This window comes from Stegodyphus dumicola, chromosome 1 (assembly GCF_044657685.1).
Source record: "Stegodyphus dumicola isolate Sdum_Otavi_A_Nest chromosome 1, ASM4465768v1".
In the NCBI taxonomy this organism is placed as follows: Eukaryota; Metazoa; Arthropoda; class Arachnida; order Araneae; family Eresidae; genus Stegodyphus; species Stegodyphus dumicola.
In genome coordinates this window covers 187,593,217-187,617,394 of record NC_140768.1, presented here as the reverse complement: position 1 = coordinate 187,617,394, position 24,178 = coordinate 187,593,217, and the positions used below count along the sequence as shown (strand labels likewise).

General features: G+C 31.1%; 1 protein-coding gene and 1 long non-coding RNA gene across 3 annotated transcripts in view; one reads left to right on the top strand and one right to left on the bottom strand.

Annotated features, from left to right (window-relative positions):
• Positions 1-24,178, bottom strand: part of LOC118195795 (uncharacterized) — a 102,269-nt gene that overhangs the window by 18,712 nt on the left and 59,379 nt on the right. The window contains exon 1 of one of the 2 annotated variants that reach the window (XR_015043050.1): positions 16,978-17,175. The exons of the other annotated variant lie outside the window; for it this stretch is intronic. This is a non-coding gene — a long non-coding RNA (uncharacterized LOC118195795). Of the gene's footprint in view, positions 1-16,977; positions 17,176-24,178 lie in introns of those variants that run through there. 2 annotated transcript variants of the gene reach the window in all.
• LOC118200712 (solute carrier family 7 member 14-like) overlaps positions 8,282-24,178 on the top strand; it is a 349,638-nt gene continuing 333,741 nt past the window's right edge. The window contains exon 1 of the mRNA XM_085823820.1: positions 8,282-8,426. The gene's annotated coding sequence lies outside the window, so the exon portion shown is untranslated. The remainder of the gene's footprint in view (positions 8,427-24,178) is intronic.

The following is a 24,178-nucleotide window of genomic DNA, read 5'->3' as shown; positions in this document are numbered from 1 at the left end:
AATAATTGTTGAGCAGATAAGAGACAGATCTTATCAAGGAAAAGTTGCCTCCAAACCTAACATTTCAATTACTCAATTCGTGTTTCGTCATCCATATAGGCAAGACATATTCAAAACCAAAAGTAAAACCAAATGTGGTGAATTACTAAAAAAGAAATTTAAACTAGTAGGAACTTTGAGAAATTTAGCAAGTAAATTGATTAAAATATTAATTGAATGTAAATTGTCAATATAATTAAGAGTAGAAAACCAAGTTTCCAATAAACAGGAGTTTCTAAATTACTTTGTCTAAATTACTTATTTCTAAATTACTTATTTTGTCTATAATTACTAGGAAAATTCTTTGGATTTAGATGCTATAATAAATACACCATCAACGCAGACAATTTTAGGTCGCCCTAATGAGGGAACACAAAGAAGAAAAAAAATTAGAACAGAAAGTATGGTGTCAAGGTAAGATAAATGAATATAACAGAGTGCAAGAGATCACATATTCATTATGGATTACAATACAATGCCGTGAAAATTTGATTAAAATTATTTCAAATTAAATGTTGAAATGATTTTTTCTTTGCACATAATTTCAGGAAGTTTACTGTTTGTACCATCGAATAAAATGGGAAAATCTTTTAAATGTGAGATTTTTGACCTGATTCCTGACACTGTCAAAATGGTTGGAATTTTTCGACCACTTGATGTAAACAATTACTGCAAGTAAAAAGAGTGATTATTTATTGTTGAAATAAATTTTTTATTTTATATTTTGATTGATAAAGCATCACAGAGGTTAAAAAGAGAAAATAAAAATATTTAAAATAAGTTTTTAGTTACAATTCATAAAACACTTAATGAACTAAAAGCAGAAAAATAATTTATTATACAGCTTAATGGGAACAAGAGATTAAAAATTAAATAAAAACATTAATTAAATTCATTTGCAATTTTATATCACAAATAATAAAAGCGTATGTGCCTAATTGACGAAATCGTATAATTGAATTGCATTATTCAAGAAAAATCCGTTATGTTTATTAATTTAACAAAGGCTCCCCCGGCTTTCATTACTTGCGATATGAAATTGTGGATGAATTTTGCAAAGATAATTGTTTCATCTTTTTTTCCATTAAAGTGCGAAGGACATGCTATTTAATAAATAAAGGCAACACACAAAACTTTAAAAAAAATGCCCCTTTGGGCCAAATGTAAAACCTGAAAACTGTCAGATTTTTATTTTTATATAAACCTTTTCCTTTTTGGTAAATATGTTTTCATCCACAACAAATTCAAAGTGAACTGCGCCACTCATTTTGCTTTCAGTTAAACAAATTGCTTGATATATTTTCAGAACATCACTGGAATAAACAACAACTGATATGGGGTTCCTATTCATAGAAAGAAACAGACAGGAAATAGGAAAATTTCCATCAAATTCCGCTGACACTTATCTTTGCAAATTTAGATAATTGAGGGTAAACCATTTTCAAAACTCTCTTTGTGCTGCCTTTGCTTTTTTTTACTGGATTTTTACTTAAATTTGTTTAAAAAGAAAAATCCAGTTCTTTTATCTGCAGTGTATTCTGATCTGACTTGATTCAAGTTGTATTTTTTTTTAAATCCTCCATATTGATTTTTAAAATAGCAGGATTATCCGGAAGTTACCGATCTTGACGAAACAAAAATCTATGTTTATTTGTTCTGTTTTAGTAATTTCCTTCAATATGTCTTCGTGAATATGCGGAAATCCCAAAATAGTTTTATTTACTTCGGACGCACTATGGGAATAATTTTTCTTTCAAGCTATTAACGACGTAGCTTCCAGTGGACTGTCGTACACAATGCAAAACAGTTATTTTATTTTCATTCTCAAAAAACATGCTCTGATGACGCATGGAAAGAATTAGCTTTTCGCGAAACATAAACCTATTAATTTAGCTTCCCACCCTCGCACATAGTCGATTCTCATACTACGGGCATTCTCAAAGAGCAAGATCATTAATTTATATTTTAATTTCATTATTCTATTATTAACTATAAACGCACATCTTAAATTTTCTTTACCTCTTTATTTTACTTATGTTAGTAATGTCTGTAGTTGATACAAATAAAAATACGTATATACATTTTATGATATATCTGACTGAAAACCTTTGCAACAGTTTTTTAATTAATAAAAGACGTTTTTAACCCCATGTATTTCTGAGAATCACAAGCATGTTTCTAATCCCTGTACGTTTTCACGACATGATCTTTCTTCTCAAAGTACATTTTATGTAGGTATGTCTTCAATAATGCAATTACGAAATTGCAAAGCAATAATTAGCCCTGAAACGGACTGTCAGTTGGGGGTTGTAGCGAATAAGCTCATTAATCATCGTGATCTGGCAGGCAGTAATATTTAGCATACATAATTTTGCAAATTCATTCCTACATCGCTAAACTTATTACGTCTAGTCTTTTTTATTATGCAATGCTCACTTTCCAATATAAACATTAATACTTTTCTCGAAGATCATGTTAGACTTCTCATTTTGAAGACGCAAAACATTTCTTACCGTTATCAGTTTTTATTTTATAGCACACATGAAATGAAATATTTTTTTTACCCCACCATTCAGCTTTAGTAAGCCAAAATACCGAAACAGGCTTTTCTGCTTTATACTTCTTATATTAATTCAACAATTCTCCCAAACTATTAGCAATATTTCTCATACCTGACTAATGAAATCTTTTCACATTCAAAGCTGATACTTTATCAAATACCCCAACCGTACAGCATTTCATTTGAGTGACCTTTACATATTTAAACGATATGATATGAATGCTGACGAAGTAGATGTGAATGCTGATGGTGAAAGTTTAGAAACATTTTAAATGGTATACTAGTTCTATTTTAAATATATAGATGCCTGGAAGTTAAACCGAACATTTAATGGATCCATCTATATATGCGAAAGAGAAGTTTTTAGAAGAAAAAGGGAAAAAGCCACATGCTGCGACATCTACTGTGTTGCGGAGCGAAAGAGGGTGGAACTGCTACACATAAAACACTAAAAATAATTTATTTCTACTTTTAAATAACGAAGTTTCTATGATTTTTAATTCAGCAATGTGACAACAGCTGTGTACTAAAGATGTTCGTTTATCGAAAGTTTAGAAACACATTTTTTTATTATACTGGTTGGAGAAGTAAAAAGGTTGCTATAGCACCACTGCGCTGTGGGGTAAAACCATGGTACTTAAAGGTATCGGAAAATATCTTTTAGGCCAACCAGATTGTGAGATTGTAAGTTTGATGTATTTTAAACTGCATTTGTGAAAGCGTACCATGTGGCTAAAGATAGGGCCAAACTGGAAGCAGAACGTTATGGTAAATATCAGACAAATAGAGATGAGTTAATTTATTTCATTCTATGAAATTTTCAGTAGGATATAGCGAAAAAACGTTTCTCCGAAATTCATTATGCCTGAGTTGTTATATGGTTCCAAATGGGCTAGAACAATTTTTGTTCAAATTTTAGCCCAAAATATTGACATCTTGAGGTTCCACACCTCAAGGGAATATCTGTACTGACTTTTTAACAGTTTGTTGCTTTTGTCATGAACTATTTTGTCGAAAGCGCCATTATTAGCGGGACAAATTGCTTTCCACACCAAAATATCAAATTTAATGACAAAATATGGTACTAAAGGGCAGAACAGGTTCTAATCTGACTATTGGTTCTAGCTTTGGTTAAGCAATCACATGGTTTCCATGCTCTTTCAACGACGTTTTATTGTTAATTTATTGGTTGTTCAGCATGTTTTGTCAATCTTGCTTTATCAATCATTTTGTATGTTAGACTAAGATGACGTCAATTAGAAGTGCATCTTTTTGTAATGTTTTTGGAACTCCAGTACAACTTAAAGAGACAGATTTGCCTAGACATGCTGATGTAATGAAGCACTTCCCTTGAGTCAGAAATGATTTATTGTTGAAAGGCAACAAAAAGGACCCGTCAGTCAACGACATTACCGAAACTGTTTCCTCTGACATTTCAAGAATTTGGAAGAAAGTCTCCATACTTTAGTAAAATGCCCTCAGTTAAGTCCTCCATTACTTAGTTAAGTGTCCTCAGTTAAGTCCTTCATACCTTAGTTAAGTGTCCTCAGTTAAGTCCTTCATACCTTAGTTAAGTGTCCTATGGGTATTGTACCTAAAGATACTCCAGCTAAAGTTATTGACAGAGCAATCTGGGGAGAGAACATAGTGAGGTACGGTCTCAGCTTTAGTCAACTACTATACCAGTATGGCATATACTTTGATGGGAGAAAGGACAAAACTATAGTGTATGAGAACAAGGGAAATTCATTTTTTACAGGACTACAGCAGAGGAAGTGCATATGGTTCTCTTGTCAGAACTTGGTTCTGTTTATATACGACACGGAACTCCGGATTCTGTATCCAGTGCAGATATTACACAAAGCATCACCGACAATGTTACAAAAAAATCTGATGTGTACACCACATGACTTCCTTGTACGGAATATTAAATTATACGCATTTTTTCTTCCATTTTATTTAAACTTATTAGATTGAATTAAACCTACTTCGCCGACAGCGCATAAACCACAATAGAATAAATGCATTCTTTAAAATTCACTTTGTTTACCATAGCGACACTCTGGCCCTAGGTTTACTTAACAGTATTATATTTCATTCATATTATAACTCAGAATGCACAAAATGTATATCATTTAAAGAATTATCTAATCGTTGCCACATGTTATATTCAAATACTATACAAACAAAACAAAAAAGAAACAGTTTTTCAGAGACGATTGAGTATTTCTCATTCAATTAATTCAGTTCTCACTTCGCGAGAAGGCAAAAATACATAAAAACTCAAAATATCTATATTAAAAATTACGAAGTAAATCTCAAACACTTATTTCCTCGAAAAAATTCCAGAAAGTATTAAGCCTGATTTAATTGGCAATAATAAATGAAGGCGTTATCCTTGTTGTTGCGAAGCTAAGTTTCTCTAGATTGCAACAAATCCACTAGTCTGCTGTTTCAAATGTAAACAATCAATGGCCACCATCATAAAAAAGGCTTAGCGGCACTTAAACAACTTTAAAATTGTTGATAATTCTAAAAATATTGCATATAGATTTACTAACGTCATAAAAACCTTAACCGGAAGATAAAAACAACATAATTCAATCATTTTTACAGCAAAAAAATGTACAATTTACAATCATATAAGAGTAAAGAAACTGAGATCACTGAGCCGGGTAACAGAGTGAATATATATATAAATATATTTATATATGTTTGGTGCGGCCTATTGCAACCAAAATACGAGGTGCACATCTACATGTTATAGCAGTCCTATATACAAAATTTCAACGTTCTGAGGCTACTCGTTTTTGAGTTATGCTAGATACGTACGTACGTTCGTACAGACGCCACGAAAATTTCTCTTCAGAATGAATTTTAAAGCAGTTTTATAATTTTTTTGAAGGAAAAGAGTATTTTATTTTGTCCTTACGTACAGATATCACGCAAAAACATCGCTAAATTGCATTCGATAGCGGTCAAAATGGATATTTTCTTTGAAATATGCTGCCTGAAACTTTTCGCGATTACAATACTTCCTTTTTACTTCGTACAAGGAAGTAAAAAGGACTGAACTTTCCAAAGTGGTTGCTGTTGAGTGTGATGGAACGAGCGTCAACATCGGAAAGAAAGACTGCGTAATTAGATATCTTAAGATCTTTATTGGTCATAACTGAATTGTTTTGTGTGCTTGTTGCACACGCCAATGAACTACCTCTTTGTCATCTTTTCTAGAAGATTGATGAAAATAATCTGGTACACAACTGTTTTCTGGGACAATAGGAAAATCTCTGAAATCATGTGAAAACCTTCCCGTGACAGGTTATATTCCAGTGATCTATCTGAAATTGACAAAAAGATTTTAGTATTGACCGAAAATACCTTTTTGATATTTCTAAGGCAGTATTCTCGAGAAAGTGCCCTTCAGATCTAGCAAACGGTAGTGCTGGGAAAATGGCCCACTCAAGATGGCTCCACTACAGCCAACAAAATTCTTCGCATTTACGTATCAACCGCCGAACTAGCAGACGAATTGACGCTACTAGTTGATTATACTATAAAAGTTTATGTGCCATCCTGGTTTGAAAATAAAGAAAAATCCAAGAGCAACACATGGAGCACGTCGTGTTCACGGAATGATCTAGAAAAGTTCATTCTTGCCAGAAAAGTGTAAAGCAATTGATCACAAATTATTCAGAGGAACTGTTATTTTGCTCACTCTGAAAACATCCTGTTGGAGATGCTGGAAGGTGAACGCGCGAAAGCGAGAAAAGCTGACTGGAAGGGGAAAATAAAATTCCCAAATTGTTTCACAAATTGAATTTCAAAGTAGAAGAGCATTTTGTGATGATTCGCTGGGACAATTCCTTGAACCTCAGCGATAAAGACACAAGGTTCTCGGTCTGAAATGAGAAAGCTCTTTTGCCATTCTCAAGCAGTAGAGAGGCATGCGAGGATGGTGACAGAAGCGCCATTGGCAACATATGGTGCAGAAGCCAGATGCTGATTCATACGAAGCCGAATCAAGTCTCGGAAAAAACGTACGAAGTTCGACACCAATATGAATTTCTTCGGCTGTTTTGTGGAACGTGAAGATTGCGAGTTGAAAAACTTTTAATGAAACTTTTTAATGGCATTTCGTTACCAATTACAACGATATGGTGGGTCAGGAAACAAAATTGTTGTATAAAAAAATCCTTTAAAAATACTGTTAAAAGTAGTTTGATGTTTTCATTAATATTACCATTGATTGTTTTTGGTTACCTCATGTGGAACCTGACGATCACGAGAAACTGAGCTGCTGCAATTTTTTTACTGTGTTTTTTTCCATCGAACTGAAATATTTATTGGGTAAGGAAATAATAAAATTCGAAAAATATTTTTTGCCGTTTTCACTCCATCCTTATTATACGGAAAGTAATGCAGAGGTTATCGAGATAAATTATCCAGGTTATTGCCGCATATCCCAGACTAGATCGTAGAGTTAAGAAATCCTGAGACCTTAAAAGAGCTTCTCGAGTTAGCAATGAAAGTTGAAAGTTCGCGTGTGTCGGTAAATATCAGTAGGTGGGAATATAATGAAAGATTTAGCAAAAATTTTAGAAATATCTATCTGAAAAAGATGGCAAATTTTACTGTATTTGGGCTTCCAGGTGCCCATATTCGGGTGGGAACGTACGTTATTCAAAATGTGAGGGCTCTAGGTACCGTTGTTTTATCACAGTACGAGAAACATATACACATTTATGTAGATTCTTCATCACTGAATTTCTTTAAATATAATACAGGGCGATAATATTTGGTGGCAACAATTTGAAAAGTGAACCGACATTTATAGTGAACCAACGTAAAATATCAAAATCAAAATAATAGTTCTCCTGGGCAAATTGCCCCTTTGGATTAAAAATTTAGTAAAAGAAACACATAATTAAAACATCTGAATCTAGAGGTTCATTTACTCAGTAAAATTTCTCAAAATATTATTGAATAACTGTTCCAATGTTTTACATTAAAGGAAGTGTGTAGGAGTTGAATTATTTTAAGAATCAACATGAATAAATATGTATCATGAATGCTAAATTCTTTCTAAAAAATTTAATGTAGAGTGCCAATATTCCATGTGACAAGGTAATTCTGGGGACCAAGGTCAAATGAAATTTCAGTTATCGCTTTGCCCCTCTTTTTTTAAATGAAAGTTTCTATTAGAAGTCAGTGAAATTAATCTTCCCAAAGTTGTGAATTAAAACGTTTTATGAGTTCGCTGGCGTTAGTATTAAAAGTTCGCAGACGTTAGTATTAAAGATTCGAATGACAAAAGAAAGCTGAGTTTTGAATTGCGAATCTTTTGTAAAGTTTGACGAAATTTGGAGGATTGGAAGTTTCGGATGAGCGCAGAGATTAGAGTTTTAGAATTTCGAACCTTTTTCAAAATTCATGTGTTTTGACGATTTGTCACATTTCTGTTAAAAACAAAGCTGCGAATATTTATGAAAGCAGAAAATTCAGTATATTACATCTTTCGATATCACTCAAAGCAGCGCTTTCCAAAACGATGTCTATTTCACAGCGCGCTCGTTTGGCCATTGATCTTTCCGAGCTGTGTCGCTAGAGGGCAGCAGTGGTCAATTTTCACCCATTCTGCGTATATTCGCCGGTATCGAGGATTCTGATTCAGGCGATGCTCTCAGAATTCTGCTCATTCACCTTCGTTTGGAAAAGTGTTGTTCATTTTAAAATTCATTTTGGGTGAGTTTTAAATTTTACCCCTAACTGTGTCTCCATTTTAAATTTCGTAATCCAAATTCTAGTAGATCTTACGTTGATTTTGGTAAGTATAAAAAAAATCGATTTGGCATGGTAGTTTTAGTTCTTTTTTCTTTTTTAGCTTCTACTTCTTAGGTCATCTTGCAGTGCGCTTAAAAGGGTGCGGGTAATTTATGAATGAATGAAAATTATTTGAAGGAGTTTAAAAAACAACGTTAATGAAGTTCATAGAAGTAAATTATGAGTTTAAGGAATTTTTTACTTGCAGCATTATAGCTCAGGAATTTTCGAACGTATTTAATTTATGTATTACTTAAAAAAAGTAACAGAATTCAATCAAAAAATATCTTTAGAAATGTCTTTAGAAATTCAAAGATGCAATAATGGGAATTTTTAAAGGAATAGCTCTACGTCTGGTTTTTTAATTAAGCATTTGAGTTAAATTAAAACTAATAATTAAAATAAATAAAGTATAGATTTAGTGTCAAACAGATTAAATATAATGATGTAAAAATGAGAAAGAATAATTAAAGTTCTTTAAATTGGTCATTAAAATTAGACATTTGTAGGGTGCTTAAAGAAGCTTATTTCAGATCTTATAATTATAATGAAAACGGAAATGAAATGTAAGAAAATTATTTTCATCAAAATGTGAATAATGTGTTTCGAAAACAACTATAGATTCAAATAGTCAGACAATAAATTCAGGCGATTTTTCGATGCATTGCTTAAATAGTTTTACACAATAAAATAGTCTTACATAGTAAAATATAAGTTTATTATGTAAGTTACCTTAAAACATCATAGAAAAAATACACATATTCAAATTACAGTTAGTCACTGCTTTTTTAAGCAGAGTTCATCTGCTAAATATCAAAGATCTTTATTGATTTATGAGCAAAGAATATTAAACCAGTAAATGAATAACTCCATTTGTCCATTATAACACTAGACCTTTAAATAAATCAAAATGACTGATTTCAACTGCGTTTAAAAAATTTACCTTTGAATTCCATGATATGCGTTCTCAAGATTCGATGAATAATTTCATCATACACATACAATAGTCTCAATTAATTTTTTTTTTCCTTTTATGTTTGTCTTAAGATACATGGGCACAAGGCTCACTCATTTTGAATGGCTGAGATTATTTGCTATATTTAAAAGTTCTATAATTCTACAGAATTTTCAAAAAGCCTTTTCACAGTAGTCATCAAGAACTACAAGAACAATAATTCCTTATAAAAATGAACACTGCATAAATATAGGAAACACATATATTATGTGTGATTATTATGAATATTATCACGAATATTTCAGTATTATGACAGCTATAACCAATTAAAGGTTGATATGAAAAAGTACCGAACTTTAAGATTTGTATTTGTTTCAATACTGCAATCATAAAAACGGCAAGAAGTTCGGAAAAAATTCCAGGCTATTGAAAATATGTCCCCCCCCCTCACAAAAAGATGCTTTGAAATCGAAGATGATAAACTTTTACATATTGAATTTGGTTTATTAGACACTGAAAAAGATATTTTTGAAAGTAAAAATGAACGTTTGTCTTCAGTTAAAAATATAATATTTTCAACAAAAAACAAAACCATACTACCCAAGAGGTTGAGAAATTCAGCAAATTCGACTGAAATTTTAAAATGTAGATGATGCTAAATAATATTTTAAATAGTTAAAATATTTATGTAAACAACTATTTGTTTACATAAATGTAAACAATATGTAGGATATACGATTGTAGAAAGCGTAAATCAGTAACAAGATCTTGCTATAGAAACTGTAGTAATTAAAACGATTATTCAAACAAATTATTATCAAACGATTATTCAACAAGCGATTATTCAAAACAAACGATTATTCAACAATGAGAGCATAATTACTATTTTCAATGAGTTATTAAGGTAAATAAAATAATATATGCTAATAATTGTTATGCAGTTTTATTATTTGTGCAAAAAATTACCATATTACTTTGAATTCAAGCCACAATAAAAATTAAAATTAAGTCATTGGGAAAATGATTAAAAATAAAATGATTTTATAATAAGCATGAAAAAGTAAGAAGCATTTTATTTACTTAAATTAGTACTAAAGTAAACTTACTAAGCTACCTAGAAGATAGACAGAAATATGATGTTAAAATATTTACTAAGATATAAGCCACTTCTTAATTTTATGTCTTAGAAATCTGAACAAAATGTGTGGCTTAATTTCGAAGTAATGCGATCTTTAAAATTTTTAAATTCAGTCGTTCATTAATATGCATATGAACGAAGTCTCACTGTGGATGAAGCCACATTTCATGTAAACGAATGTGTAAATCGCTACAGTTGCCGAATTTAGGAAACTGTGATATGACCGCATGTGATACATGAACGTAACTGAGTCTAATGAGTAGTTTTCAGTTTTTTTCTTTCGTTGAAATTATCATCCAGTTCAATATATATTTGGGCATACTTGAAATGTTTCGTTTCCTCAGACAGAGCAAATGCAAGCGGCTGAGCTGATTTTGAACTGCAGATCTTTCAACGAGACGAAACTCCGCCCTTTTAAAACCCATGTGCAAGACGAATTGATTTCTAGGATGGATATCGGCAGAAATGGGACATATCTTATGGTCCGAAACATCTGATCTCACCCCTCTCGATTTATTCCTCTGGTATTTTGCCAAAAATGAGTTTCAGAGCGAAAGATCTGCCATTTCGACTACTTCAAGTCGAAACTCACATAAGACCCTGCAATAAATTACATTAAACGTTCAGGCTAGATAATCGACGGAACATGAGTATCGCAGTGTCGTCTGTCGTGCTGTTAACGGTGCACATACTGAAATTTAGTTTGTTCATCCTTATTTTGAGTATCTGAATTAAGTACTTTCAGTCTGTCTTATATAAAAATATATACATAACAAAGACTTTATGGAATGCCACCATTCATTCCCAAAGACCTTGCATTCAATCCTGCATCTCAGCTAATAATTAAAAAGAATGAATTGTGTGCTTATGAGCTCAATGTCAGGGAGATGGATTCTAAAACTATAATTTTACTGAGGTTTATGAAATGTTTTTAATATAATCAGTAAAATGAAAGACCGCACTGTGCAAGACGGACACTGGAAGAAATGAATGACTTGGGATGGGAGGTGCTGCATCATCCACCATACTCGCCCGATATCGTACACTCGGATTTCCATTTATTCCGATCCCTACAACATTTTCCTAGTGCCTGAAAATTTGAATGATGTCCAAAATGCCATCTTGAGATATTTTACTCAAAAACCAATTGATTTATATCGGTCCGGGGATTGAAAATCTGCACCCTAGATGGCAAAAGGTTGTTGATAACGCGGGTGATTACATTACTGATTAAAAATAAAAACTTGTTAAAAATTTATTCGTGTGAATTTAATGTAAGAAAGCGACATTACTTTCCGGTCGCCCTATTATAATAATTTTTCAGAATTTTGAATAACCAGCGTATTAATTTTATCAACGTGTTGGTTATTCAGAGGAAAAGCCCCTTAAATTGGCATATGTCATGAATAAAAATTTGTCGATTTCAATGGTGACCTAACATAAGTCTCCGTTCTTCAGAAGGGGGAAAATTTTCAAAATTGAAGGAACAACAACAGAGAGAGATTTGTTGGAAGTATTTTGATTTATTTTGCTCGGCAAGTGACCCTACATACGCTTTGCTTCATCCACCGGTTTTCTTTATAAATCTGTTACTGTTTCTTGCACCATCGCAATCTTTTTTTCTGCTGAAGATCGAATCGAATGTCAGATAGCTTTTGAAATCGATGGAGTTTTATTTTCAAATATGAACACGTTTCAAGATGCGAATATTATCTAATTAACATTTGGGATTTTGTCTGAAACATTCTATAATTCCCCTTATAAACACGAAATAATTTTTTTTAATGCTCATGACAATACTTTAAACTATTCAATATTGGTAGGCACTAGTAAGTGCTAAAAATTTCACTTTTTAACTTTAACTAATTGTGCTAAAACGAAGGATTTCTAATTTGATGTTTTAAAAATTACTTTATAAAACATCGTTGATTCAATGACAATATATAGCTGCTTAAATAATATTCTAAACACATGCAACAACATACAAGTATGTTACACTGCTTATTCAGATAGCAAGATTTCCTTAAAATATGGATGCGATTTTACGCATTAGCATCTGACATTTACCAAGTAAATGTTCTGTAATTTTCTTTATGAATATAAAAGCATTAACGTGCTTGAGTATCAACATTTAACATTTAGCAGACATATTCTGTAATTGTCTTTATAAATGCAGAATATTCAATGTGAACGTAAAATTCCTGAAAGCACTTTAAATTGTTAATATATAGTTTAAAGTTAGGAATTGCCTATTAAATTTAGCTAATATTCTGAATTAATGAAGAACTTTAAAGGTATGTGGGTTTCGTTTACAGAAGTTTTACAAAGTGGAAAGAGAATTTTATGAATTCTATATCGTTGCTACATTATTGCAGAATTATATGTATTCAATTACTTTCACTATTTTATTAAACATACTTTGCTGATTTAAATATCAAATGCCTTTCATCACGCATACATGAATGAATGTAACTATTTTAATGAATGCAATGAATTTAGCCGTTTTAATTATCTATCTGAGCTGATGTATATAGAATTTGCTCAAGCGAGGAGTTTTGAGATTTGTAAAGGAATAAGAATGGGCTTACCTATTTTAATTATGTATTTGAAGTAATAGCTAAAGCATTGAAAATATGCACTTAGGATCAGAAACATTATACATGAAAAAGTGAAAATGATAAAAATTCATGAAATTTATTTAAACTACTTGATGGAATTATGCTCTCCTAAATCTTTAAAAAAATTAGCAATTAAAACTTTCATTAAATGCCTTGAAAAAAGAAAATCTCTTAATTGAGCGTGAAAGTTATATTCATACAACTTTGTGGTTTCCTTCAAGTAAATAAATAAATAAGTAACATTTTAGATATTTAATAGGCACTTATGTATTAACACAACCACCTTAGTAGAAGTCGCCAAGTTTTCAAAATGTGTGCAACTCCAGCAACCATGCGCGTAACAATTCTTCAGGTAATCATGGTCATAAGAGTTCTTCAGTTAAAAAAGACGTCATTTTCGTATGCGTTCTTTTTTGTTTTATTCCGAGATCCAACGATTTTTATAAAGAAATCGTGATATTTTTTTGTCTGAAATTTAGTTTTACGAGCTTGTACAATTTTCCAACAATGAAAGAAACTGCGGTAAAGTTTCTTCAAGAATACAGGATTTTTCGCGTTTCTTCGATAGCCGCCTTTGCAGAAGATTGCACGAAGACGAATGTTCGCAATTCTCTGATAGATTTTTAAGCGAAAATAGATCATTGTATACTTTGAGAAAAGAACAGCGGAAAACAATTACAGAAAGATTTGAAGAAGAATGAGTGTTTAATTTTTTTAATGTATCGTATAATCCTTATTTAATAATTCAAATTGTTAAAGTATGCATTTATTTCATATGTTACAATGTTTACCGTACTTAGATAAATATTGACAGTTTGGCAGTTTTTGTAAGAAAAAGGTGCGAAAACCACCAGCTTGCACCCGATGAGTAACTTTTACATTTTCATATGTAAAAAAATCACCAGATTGCGTCAAGGCCACAATTTACTAGTAGTTTAGATTCATATTTTCTCGATATACAGCTTATTCAATATAATCTGGATAGCTCCAAAGTGTAGTTATGTATTAAATACCATTAATAATTAGCATAGAATATTTACAATTATCTAGACGTTTAGTTTCACATAATAAATAATTTAGGGAATGAACTCGAGAAATTTTTTAAAATTCTCTTTAAAATTACAAAAAAATGGTAATTTGAAAGACATACTAAAACATGTTTGATTTTGCTCACTACATTTTAAAAAGAAGTTCACTATTTGATCTTCGGCATTAGTTTCATCATTTTTTTTTTGGGGGGGGGGAACGTAAGATTGTTTAAAAATGAATTAAACTTTTATAAAAGAGTATTACTTTTAAGCAAAATTAAAAGCAGAAACATGTAAACGGGCTTGCAAACTATGTCTTACTAAAACATCATTACATTTAATTTTATAATATACGCAAAAAGTAGGATCATAAATTTTGCAACCGACTTAATATTAGAAACCTACTTTATTTATGATATGATAGTCATGGTATAAAATAATTGCTTTGAAATATTTTAGATAAAATGATTTTTAAAGGATTGATTCCTGCTGCATACAGCAACTCACTTTTATAATACCGAAGATGAATGAAATTGCTCGTAAACTACGTCAAATAAATAAATATTGATTGAAAATTGATATCTTTTTGGTGGAAAGTTTGAAGAAATAGAAAACAATAACACCTCTTTGAAATGCTTCAAAGAGGTGTCATTGTTTTCGATTTCAGAAAATAAAATTTGTTCAGAAAATTAAATTTGCTTGGTTGCTGTAAATAGTATTTGAGGAAATAAATAGATTTTTTTTCTAATAAATAATCTGATAACTTAAGAGTCTCATTCCGGTGAGCGTAGCTTCAAAAACATATGCATATATTTTGGATACATAAATGTATTTTCAAATATTTTTATAATTATTATTGGCTATCTTTATTAGTGTTAATGTAGACTGAAAAAAAAAAGGTATCCCCGTTCTACTGGGCCGATTGACAAAATCCAAGCTACGTTTTTCATGTCTCGAAAGCGCGACTTAGGATATTTATTAGATTTATATATAGCATTGTTCTAATATAGGTATTTTGACACAAAATCGAACTTTTTCTGAACTTACATGCCAATTTTTTTCCATATTTCGATTTTACTACTCAAATTATGCTCAGATATTAAATTTTTGTAAAATTTGGTGCGAAATTTACGGAGAAATTTAAAACTTCATCTTCCCCCTCTTTTTTCTTCAGCTTGCACCAAGAATATTTCACTTGGCGAACTTTTTGATTTATAACAACCTACTTTCCTTTCCCTTTTTTCATTGCAGACGAACGGTAAAAAGTCATCGTTCATACTTGCAAATAATTTTAACAAAGTGCGTAAACCACATTTGGCGTTATTATCGCTTATAACAAATATGCCAAATTTCAAAATGCGCCAATATGTAAATTCACGTATATCCTAGGAAATTTTGAATAAAAAACTCTAATTTTTTGTAGTTATGCTTCGAATTCCATCTACTTTAAGATGATGGTAAAACTTTTATATATTATAATTCAAAATGCTTTTTCGAAAAATTTATATAAATTATATAAAAAACAAATTTAAAAATAAATCATAAAAAATGGGTGAATTTTATTTGGAATGAACTTAAATTTCGAAATGTGAAAGTAAGAATCAAATAAAGTTAATAAGAAAGAGATATTGGTTGATCTTTGGATTATGGTAACTTGGCGATTTTTTGGCGAAAATTTGGCGACCAACTCTGCTACAGCAACCCTCTATTTTTTTTTTTTCGCCGCCATTTTGTCTTCACGAAGTAAAGACATGTTTCTTTTCTTTTTATTTACTGAACACTTTTTCCAACAATCTACTAGCCGAATTACACTTATGCTAGAAATTTTATGTAACAAAACTGCTTAATCATGACAAATATTAACTGTATAATTGGGAAAAAGTGCACAATAGCAAACTCCTTGCGCGTTTTTCAGAATAGCACATACACATAAACCATTTACACGTCAACTTATTTTTACTTAAAAAAAGATCCTAGAATTGCACAAAAATGGCATTGCACACACTCTTAACTTTGTCCATCTACACTGCTATTTTCTCATAAATTACAAAAATTTGCACGAAAATGCAAAAAAATTCTGTGAATCTGTAAACTCGGTAAAAAGCACATATATGAAATTACCTGATCGCGAAAAAGTATATACCCTTTCCAAGAATGAACATTTCCCCGTATAAAATAAATAAAATATCCAAAAACTTTTACCTCTGAATTATCTATTATATTATAAACGTCACCAACGAATTCATACCGCAAACATTACAAATGGTTAAAAATACTTAGTGTCAAATATTTAAATTATTTTCCATACACGTTTACTTCAACTGAAACGTATACCAAATTCCTACAAACATAAAATTCACAAAATAACTATCATTTAATTAAAATATCACTAAACCATGTACACGTCGACTTATTTTTACTTAAAAAAACATCCCAGAATTGCACAAAAATGGCATAGCGCACACTCTTCACTATATCCATGTACACTGCTTTTTTCTCATAAATTAGAAAAATTTCACGAAAATGCATGAAAATACTCAACGTATTCTACTCAAACGTATTCCAAAATACTACAAACATATAACTCACAAAATCACGATCATTAAATTAAAATATAATTAAATTAAAAACACTACTTAAAATATAAATAAGCACATACATTAAATTAATAAAAATTAGATTACAATCGTAATTACTTTAAACTAAATCATTGCTAATAACAATTTTCAAATAATCTCATATTAATTTATTTACTCCTTACATTTAGAACAATGCATAAAAATAATATCCTCAAATGATTAAAAATACTAACTTACCTAATCTTCAGAATCTTCATTACGTGGCACGCACACTTCCACTATTTCACACAACACACAATGAAGCTTAATACAAAATAATATAGTACTACAGTTTTCCAAATTCCCCCTTTTCCGATTAAAGAACTGTAATTCGTCCATTAATGTCACATGACGTATCTCATGATCTCTCATTTCCCTCACACAAAATAATGCGTAATCGGAACTGAGTACTTCTCACATTATTACCAAAGTCTTAGGTAGTAACCTTTATCGCCTCCAAAATGTCGCCAAACTACCAGTTACCATATTCCAAAGATCAGCCGAGATGGTTAATAAATATACCCAAGATTCAATTAACATGGACGAGTTAAAGTTTTGAGAGCTAATTTTTTAAAAACTGTTCGTGCGACTTTTACAGAACTTGGCAGTTTGGCATAATTTGAGTCGTAGAATCGAAATATGGAAAAAGATGGCATGCCAGTTCAGAAAAAGTCCAATTTTGTGTCAAAATATCTATGTTAGAACAATGCTATATATAAATCTAATACATATCCTAAGTTGAGTTTTTTTTTCCCCGCAGTGTACTTTGTATCACTTTGAGTAGGATGAAGAGTAGACAAATTATTTGTGTTTCCGCTTAAGATGAGTTAACCGTTTGAATAAATCTTACCGCTTCGTTAGCACTAAGCGATTTAACTAAGCGCAAAATCGGTAATTTTCTTTGATAATTAGCTGGATGGCTGTCCTCCAGTTGCCACACTCTGAGGATTGTATATGCTTCGCTCAACGTTAATCGGCTTTACATTGCACTTCACATTTCACAGGCTTTAATTTAGAAACTAGAAATATGATGGCATTGTTAACAGTTGCAGCATTTCTTTGCGTCTTTTTTGGTATGTATTATTACGATATTTGCATTTAGTATTACGATATTTGCTTTTAGTATTACGATATTTGCTTTTAGTATTACGATATTTGCTTTTAGTATTACGATATTTGCATCTGATCTTGAGGAAAAGCAATAGCACTATTTTAAATTTACGCTTGCGACTATGAGCTAGCTTATATTAGCTTCCGGATAAACATATGACAACAGTATTGTTGCTGTAAATTTCTGGAAATATTTAAATTAGTTTGATTGCATTGTTGGTTTTGTATATTATTGTGTATTGCTTTATTTATTTGTTTGATGCTTTCAGGGTTTATTTTGCTTGAAACTGAGTTTCTAGCCAAATGTTTTGTATACAAGTGTTTAAGTTTTGCGTAGCATTGTAACTGTTTTAATTCTGAATCCAATAACGTTAAATTGTAAAAGAAGTTAAGCAACAACGCGAGATATAGGGAAATGCGCTGTGCCTTGGCGACTTCATTCCAACTGAACAACTTTTTGAAGCTTTGGGAGAACGCATTTTTGAAGCTCTAGGAGCCACTCTGCTTCTAGAGCTTCAAAAATGGATTTTAATTGCTTTCAAATTAAGGATTAATCCAAAAATGCGTTTGCAATTACTTCAAAAATTAAAGATGCATTGATGGCTTCTTTTTCCTAGAAGCTCGTTCAGTAACATAAACACGGTTCTGAGAGCCAGAACAAGTCAGTTGTAAATGAGCTCCGCGAACTTACACTTCTGAGAGAGTCAGCTGAATTGCTTTGGAGATTTTACACTGTGAGTGATATTGAGAATTTAGATATTTCTTTTGTGCTAAAGGAGAATTGCTTAATATCCGCTTTCTCATTGAGCTACTTACAGTTATTTATTGTGCTGCATATTGTTATTATTTATATTAAATTATCAGTTTCATAGAGAACTCACGAACACGTAGCTTTCTTAACTTTATTATCAATATATTAATTTCTCTTAGCTGAAAATTTTCTCCTTTCGCTTAATTCAGTTGTATGAATCAATAATGCCTATTAATAATTCCGTCTTTTAAAAATTCATTTCATAACACACTGTGTATTGAATAAATCCTATTGCAACTTTGCTTTACTTTATATATCTTTTTGCGTTTTCCTCTTAACTTGCGTACATCAGAATATCGAGTTAACTTGATTGTTTTCTAATGCGAAAGGGATCGTTCACATTAATATCCATTATTCACATTAAATAGTCATTACACTGAATATATCACGAATGATGTATACTGGATATCTTATTGGGAAATCTGAAATATGAGGATCGTCAAGTTATTATTTTGTTTACGAAGTCAGTTATTATTTTATTTGGTTTGCACAAAATGACAATTTTGATTTGCTTTACGTCTTTGAATTGTTTTCTGTAGAAATTAGCTGCTTGTTGAATGAATGACTCAAAGTGTCGGAATTTATTTGAAATAATAGAGGCAACTTTGTGAATTTAACCGATTTTCTATCAATTTTCCAATTTAAAAACATTTATAACAATAAAAAAATTTGAAAGGTTTCAGATTTTAAATTAAGGGAGTGCTTTTTAACATTTTGTGTGTCACCTTTATTTAATAAATATCTTATTCTTCGCACATAAACCAAAAATTCAATTCAACAGCAATATCACAAAATAATTTAAAAATGAGCATATCTTTATGAATTTTCGATACGCAGTCTCGCGCGCTGGAGATAAACATGTTTTTTTCTGTACAATGTTACCATTGCTCGCTTTAAAATCCTTTAGTATGTTAATCAAAGATTCGTTAAATTTTTACAAAATACGAAATTGATAATAAAACAAATTTCAAATTTCCAATTTGAGTTCCCAGATGACCATATTCACAGAGGGATTACATTATTCAAAACTGAATGGTTCTAGGTACCGTTGTTTTATCACAATGCGAGAAATATACACATTTATGCAGATTCTTCATTATTTAATTTCTTTAAATATAATGCAGGGCGATAATCCGTCTGGGAAAATTGCCCCTTTGGACAAATAAAGATAATACAAATTAATCACATTTCAATTTTCACATTAAAAGTCATTTATTGCAGTTATTGATTGGGTGAAGTTGGCTTTTAAATTAAATTATGTCAGAGAAAAATAAACTGTATATAGTGATTGGTGTTTTACATAGCAAACGCAATTCGTTCTAGAGTGTCCTAATACCACCAGTATGAGAAATGCTAGAAATCTATTAACTGATTAGAAAAGTATTTACGTACACTATTCATGTACACATTCTAATAGATTTTTTATTTCAATTTAATATGAATTTATCTAATTTTTTTCTGGAGCTTGAAAACTCAGTTATCTTTGTCCTTCCGTATCTATATCTATATAGATATAGATATGGTTTGTTTCTCTTTTATTAAAAACAACTTTCTTTTTCTCTTTCTTTATCTAATAGTTTTGTTTTTACATGTTTGCACATTTTAAAAATTATTTTAAATTATTTCGGCTTTTTCCCTTTTTTTAGAATTTAAATTTGCTTTTTTACTTTTATACGTATTTGTTAAGAATTTAAATTTGTTTAAATTTATATCTATATATAAATATATATATTCATACTGCATATTTACATATCTTTTTAGGAAGATTCAGGTTTCAAAAGATAAGGTTGTTTAAAGCAACCAACTTCTCCTTGTTATTCAGGATGGTCCTGAAGTATACGCAAGGTCTTGCCACTCGACAGATGTGGCATTCTGTTCACCTCAAGTTAATTAAGATGATTTTACTTGGCTTACTTGAATTTTCCTCACTTCTTCAGAAAGTTCTTAGTGGCTGCATTTGGCATCAACTCTATGTGTCTCCTTCCTTCTAACTAAGAGAAAGAAGTCTAGAGTTTTGTTTCATCCTTCCCAATCTTACTGCCCACAGGTTCTTGAAGCTCAGACTACTTGAATGGGAATAAGAGGAAACACATATCCTCTAAGCTTCTTCCAAAATATACTATGTTTACTTGCGTACTCATCTGCTTTTTGGCTTTTCTTGTACTGAGTTCCAGTTGTGTATTTATTTTCTGTCATGCGATATTTAAGCGAAAGTAAAGCGTGGTAACAATAGGGAACAATATCCGTGTACGATTCATAATATGGGAATGGATGAATTATGTAAGGCACATTTAGAACCTTGTACACATTTATTATTCGGCACCTTTGTATCATTATTTACTCAAAATAGAAAAATTAACCTTTCTAATTTTTAAACAATGCTATCAAAGCACCTGTTGGTTGCTTGCGAGGAGGTAAATATATTTTTTGCAGCGGAAATACCCTTTCGCGTAGACGATAACTGTATGGAATTAACTATACTTTGTAACCACACCTGTACATCAATCTATCTATCTTATCGTACCTTTTTAGCTCATTTGCATACGAGGCAAGACGAGCAGTTTCTACAGGAAGTGATCGGAAACCTTATTTAATTTCTAGCTGATCTTCGGAAGGCAGGCCTTTTTCATACATTAAGCATAGTTGGAGTGTTATTCGAAACCACTTGGTCTCGGTCTCCATGCTCAAATGACCTGAAATAACCTTAACTATGAGTCTAGCTTGTGATGCATACTTCCCGGAGCCGAGGCCCTGAATGTACATATCTGAACAAGAATAATAAATGATCGAAAGTTGGGATAAATGCATGGAAGCGTAGTATAACCTAGCATAAAAAAATGTTACGTTTTTGATGATAATAATGATTCAAGGTTTTTTGAAGGACACAGTTGAAGACGTTTCTAGGTCAAAAGAGGATATTTAGCAGCTGAATAGTACTAAAGGAAAAATAATCAGAAATTAAATACAAACGTTTGAAATTTTATGGTTGTTTAAATTCGTGATTATTTAAATAAAGGAATGGAAAAAGAAATTAATTTTATGCTCTTCATAGAAACTGAGAGGGAATAAACGACCACTCTTTCTCTTACCCTTTTAAATTATAGTCACCGAGACTGAATTCATTTCAGTGCCATTTTCTTTTTCTTTCATTTCTTATACTTTAGACATTTTCCTGATGAATAGGAATATTTTTCTTCTTACGTAAGAAACCCGGAAAAATGGATCACTTGCGCACGTTCAGGATTTTTCTCCTGTTACTTTATTTTCATAGGAAAGTGCATGAATTTTTATTTCACCCTTCCAAACTCCGAATAAAACAATATTTCTCGTTTTCGTATAGGAGCAGCTATAAGGATTTAGAATGGCATATTGGTATTTTTAGGAAAAGAAGTATTTTGTACTCTGTACATATTGTATAAGAAGAATATACCTATAAACAAACAGTTTCCTATACATTTTCCCTTGCTTTTAAGCTTCTAAATAATGTGCCAATTTTTTTAATATTTGCTTTTAACTTTATTTCTTTAATCTGTAATGTAAGGACATATTTTTTAAGTCCTGAAGAAGTATTTCCTTCTATGCCATTATGCATAACGACAGCCAAATGCAATAACTAGCAGTGAGATTTTGGGAAGATTATTAAAATTTTTATATGCTTGAAACACGGCTAAATTCCACCTTAAAATAATAGTGATTCTTACGAAAGAATAATGTTGGCTGGCTATGCGTCTTTTACCAATGGTTGTGGTTCATGATTTTGAACTGAAATTATAGTTGCTTTGATAACGTTTAGTAGTATACTTGAATAATAAATAATTTTGCTGATATTTTTATAATGGAATTATATGTAGATTCAATGTGCTCTTCCTCATACATTACAAAGCGCAAGCTTTTGCTATAAAGGTTTTATTTTGCAGAATATATATTCTATAGAAATTTATTTATTTATTTTGAAATATACCCTAATGCTGGAAAATTTGCAGTCGCTATGGATTTTTGGGCGAAGTTTATTCTGAATAGAGCATGATTTTATTATGCAAGTAAATACTGCATTTCCGAGAAGGGGTAGGAAGTTTGGTACGGAAATGTTATGTATACTTTTAATATGAAAAAAAAACCCACTCTTGTTGCCATTGTAGAAAGCGAACATGATTTAGTTTCTTTCTTTAAAATAGGAACTTCAAGGCCCTTGTCAACCCTCTCCATTTGCGATTGTAATGGGTGTCGTTATCGCCGCACAATACTTATTTTCTCCACTTCATTTGAGACAGTAATTCAAGTCAGTCTTCACGCGCCTTTTATGAAGTGAAAAAAACTACGAAAATGAAGTGGAGGAAAACAATTAGGCAACTCGATGCATTTACTATGCTGCTGTTCCCATAGTTGCGAGGTAATACGGGTTGTTGTAAATAACTTTGAAGTTCCTAATTTAAAGTAACAGATTATAATATCACGCAGCAATAAACATTTCAGAAAAATTGAATGCTTTTACACGGTTTCCTTGATTGTTAGTTTGGGACAAATTTTGAGGTTAGCTTTCGGCTTCTTACCATTCTGGGAAACAAATTTTCTTGAAATTTTGTTGGTATGATTTGCGAGAAAATAATATTGCATAGCGATCATTGCTTTTAATTTTATTGCATCCTTTCTTAGTTATCAAATCAATCACGGCCGAATTTCGATCTTTGTATATCGGACACCAGGAACATCTAATCTCCTAAATGAATGTTTTGGAATTGTAATTTACCGAATTTTTTTTCAAAACTTGTTCGATTGCTTTTAGACACAGTATCGTTGCTAAGAGTCAGAATCCAAAATTTAATTACAGTAAGACACAGTATCGTGGCTAACAGTCATAATCAGTAATTTAAATTTAACAAATAAATTTACGAATTTTTAATAACATATGCTTCCCAAAAGGAACTAGGATGACGAGACATTGAAACAACACAAATTAAAAGAAAGCTATATTATAGAATGCAAGGAAAACGATTTTTTAGATATTACCTGTTGTTTGTCGATGCTAAATCATGTCATTCGTCTTCAGTTTCATATATTTGACAGTTTTGGCATCATTTTCGAAGCCTTAAACAGGACAATCACTTTCATCGATACTGTATATAGTTTAAAAAAAGTAAATGCCTTCAAATGTAATAGAAAATCGATTTTGACCTTTCGTGAGGGACTCGCACGTTTCGTATTGCAAGTATATCAATTTATGAAACCCTTCAAGTGTTAAACTGAAATCCGAAAAATAAGATAGTACTTTCATTTTTTAAATTCTTTTTTACCATTTTATATTTTCCCAAGCATTTAGTGGTAGATTTTATCCAAACCGCTTTTAGCTTCCAGCGTTTTAAAAGAAGATAAGCAAATGCTTTCTAAAATTCATGTTATGATTAGTCTTCGAAGAGTAATATAACATTACATGACGGGCAAATGCTAACTATCACTGTCCATTAATTATTACGATTTCAA